Genomic DNA, 3,449 nt, shown 5'->3' with positions numbered 1-3,449 from the left:
TCTTACCAAAGGGAAAGTTTCTACCAGTTCTTTAGACAAATCACATGGACTACTTCCATCTCCATCACAAAACACCATGGCCAGGTGGGACAGCAGTATTTCTTTAGTTTTTCTCTCTCAAGAAAATATGCCTACTCACCTGAAACCTATATGTTCATGTTGACCAATGTCACCCCAATACATTTAATAAAAAAAAGAAAATTATGCCTCTTGCTGGTCCTGATTGCCTCCTGCCCAATTAAAAATAAAAGGGGGTAGTGAGCACAGAGGTTTTCACCATATGATTGAGCCTATACATACTTTAGAGATGAAAGCTTATGCTGAGTACAGCTTCCCTAGTATAAATTTCACCTGACTTGGTCTCTCAGCTTTTCTCATCTATTGTTTCCCCAAGCCCTTGATCTTGTTGGCCTATCTTCTTGCACTTATACTTCTACTGCTGTCTTTCACAATTACTATCCTGACTGAAGTGAAGCCTGCTGTCAAAAGTAAGCTTCTCTAAAAATTAAAAATAAAAATTTTAAAAATAAAAAGAGTAAGCTTCTCTACCCATGTCAGTCATAGGACTTAGAAATAACTGATGACTTGCCTCAGAGATCAAGGTGAATAAGGCCCCTAAAGGTTGGTATGTGAGGATATTCTAAAGTGAACTTAATTATATATATATATCTAGGACTGACAGCAAGATTGTTTAAGGAATAGGAAGATATATGTTAAAAATTCCTGAGTCAAGAGTTTTCTTTATATTTCCTTGAAATCATTTTTTCCCCTCATGGTTGACTTGATTTCTGATCAATGATTTTTACTTCAGTTTAAGTTTACCACAGAAGGTTTCTAACTAGATAGGTGACTATTTGGTTCTAATTAATTTTAATAAGCACTAAGAAATTAGAATTTATCAGAGCAGCTGGATGTAAAACAGTGTTTCCCAGTGAATTTCCTTATTCCATCTACATCAGAATAACTTGAGGTCCTTGGTTTGGGATGAGGCTTAGAATTTATTTTTTTTATGAAGTATCAGCTAATTTGCCCACTAATGTCTGTGACCACTCTGTATAAAAAGCCTAATAAGTACGATAGAAAAATATAGATCTGAATTAAACACCAGTGTGTGGTGCAGAATAAGTCACCTCAAGACTTGCCTCTGTAGTATGCAGGTTATTTTTAACTAAAAGCAATTTTAGCTTCAGGTTCAAGATAAACTTCTGTCGCCCCCACCCCCAACTACCCAGAAGAATTCAGAGCCTTGCCCATAATAAGTTATTAGCAGAGATAACCTCCATTGAACTATCTATAGGGCAAACTTCTATTTACCAAACCTCTGCTCTAACATCCTGCAAAGACTTTCTGAAGCCCCTAGGTGCATTACCCCATCCGTAGCTCAGGATGTCTTATATACCCACTAGAGGCCTGCTGCATAAAATTTGTGCACGGGTAGAGTCCCTAGGCCTGGCCGGCGATCAGGGCCGATCAGGGCCTTCTGGCTGCCTGACGGGGCCTTCCTTCACCAGCTGCCAGCCCCCGGCTGGGGCCTACCTTCATTCCATGTCACTCCCTGGTGATCAGCGCAAGTCATAGTGAGTGATCGAACTCCCCATCTCCTGGTCAAACTTCTAAGGGGACACTTTGCATATTAGCATTTTATATATATACTAGAGGCCCGGTGCACAAAATTTGTGCACAGAGGGTGGGTCCTTCCCCTGACCTGCGCCCTCTTCAATCTGGGAGCCCTCAGGGGAGCCCTCTCCAATCCAGGAGCCCTGACGGCTTAGGCCCACTCCCCGTGGTTCTCTGCTCTTTGTGGGACCTGGCCACTCTGTGCCCACTACCCAGAGGCTCTCTGTGGCCCAGAGGCTTTCTGCAGCCAGGGAAGGATGCTTGCCTCATTGCCAAGGCGATGACGCTAGCGTCCCACCCCGGCTCCTCGGCGCATGTGCATGCTGCCCAGAGGCCATCTGCTGCTGGGGTGGAACATTTGCCTCGTAACCATGGCAATGAAGAAAGCATTCCACCAGGCCGCTCATGCTGCCCGCTCTCAGTGGCAGGACTGAGGGACTCCGGCAGGGCTGAGGGGATTGGGTGCCACCATCTTGTGGCTATGGGCACCACCATCTTTGTAATGGATTGATGGTTAATTTGCATATTTCCCTTTTTTAGATAGGACTAGAGGCCCAATGTACAAAATTTATGCAAGGGTAGGCCTTCCTTCCCCCGGTTGCCAGTGTTATGCCCAGATTTCAAGATCCCCCAAGACAGACCTCTAGGGAGCTGAGTCCGATGCAAAAGCATAGAGTCATTTATTCAAGCCTGGGACTTGGTCCCCACCGCCTCCATTACTGGTTGCAAGAGAGAGCCCCGAATCCCAAGGGAACAAACAAGGACACAGCTATCAGTTCCGTTCTGTCCCTTCACCAGCACCAGCTTCCCTCTGGCACCTGACCCAGGCTTCCCTCCGGCACCCAGGACCTGGGCTTCCCTCCCTCCAGCCGTAGGCAGTCACCCAGGACCCAGGCTTCCCTCTGGCCTCTGGCAGGCACCTGGGACCAGGCTTCCCTTGCAGCCCCAGCTTCATCCAGAAGGATGGAAGGACTTTTGGAAGGGCGCCCGGTCTAATAAGCATACTATGCTTTTATTATTATAAATAGGTGTTCCCTTCCTATCCCTAGCTTAGGATGTTCTCTTCCTATCTCTGAACCTGTCATGCAAGATTCCCATCCGTATATATGTACTAAATTTGGTTATTTTCTCCTACTAACCCAGTGGTTCTTAATCTTCCTAATGCCACAACCTTTTAATACCTCCAATTTCATTGTTACAAATTGAACATAATTAAAGCATAGTGATTAATCACAGAAACAATATGTAATTATATATTCAATATGTGTTTTCTGATGTTATGTATATTATAACACAATAAAAGAAACTGGAAAAAAATTTAATTAAGAGATGTTGAATTGAGAATACTTTTAGTTTGGCTTGAGTGAGGAATATTTATGTGGTGTGCAGCTGTCCAAGAGCAGGCATGGCTTCCAGGAATATGCCTACCTTTCTCTGTGAGGACACCCAGAAGTGCAGGGCTGGAAGTTATTTGCAATATGATTGTGTTCCATAGTAGTAGACACTCCTGGGAATATGTGGAAATTGGAGATGAAGAAGGCCTGAAATGTATGGAATCATAAACTACTATAGCAAACATTTTCATATCAAATGTATAAAATTGTAAGCAAAGGATAAGATTCTTAAAGTTGCCAACTAAAAACCTAAGTTTTGTCAGTAATATAAACACATGTAATTTTAAGTTCATGATGCACTGTTTTTATTTTTGATAAAAAATCACATTTAGCAAAACTATCACAATTCATAAGTTTGTGAGCCAAAATCTATAGTAGTACTATAAACAAAAAGTATATCTTTGTGGAAGTTAATAAAACTGAGCTATCAATAATAAT

The sequence above is a fragment of the Myotis davidii genome, unplaced genomic scaffold, assembly GCF_000327345.1.
Source record: "Myotis davidii unplaced genomic scaffold, ASM32734v1 scaffold1884, whole genome shotgun sequence".
Lineage (NCBI taxonomy): Eukaryota > Metazoa > Chordata > Mammalia > Chiroptera > Vespertilionidae > Myotis > Myotis davidii.
Note: the sequence above shows the minus strand (reverse complement) of the source record.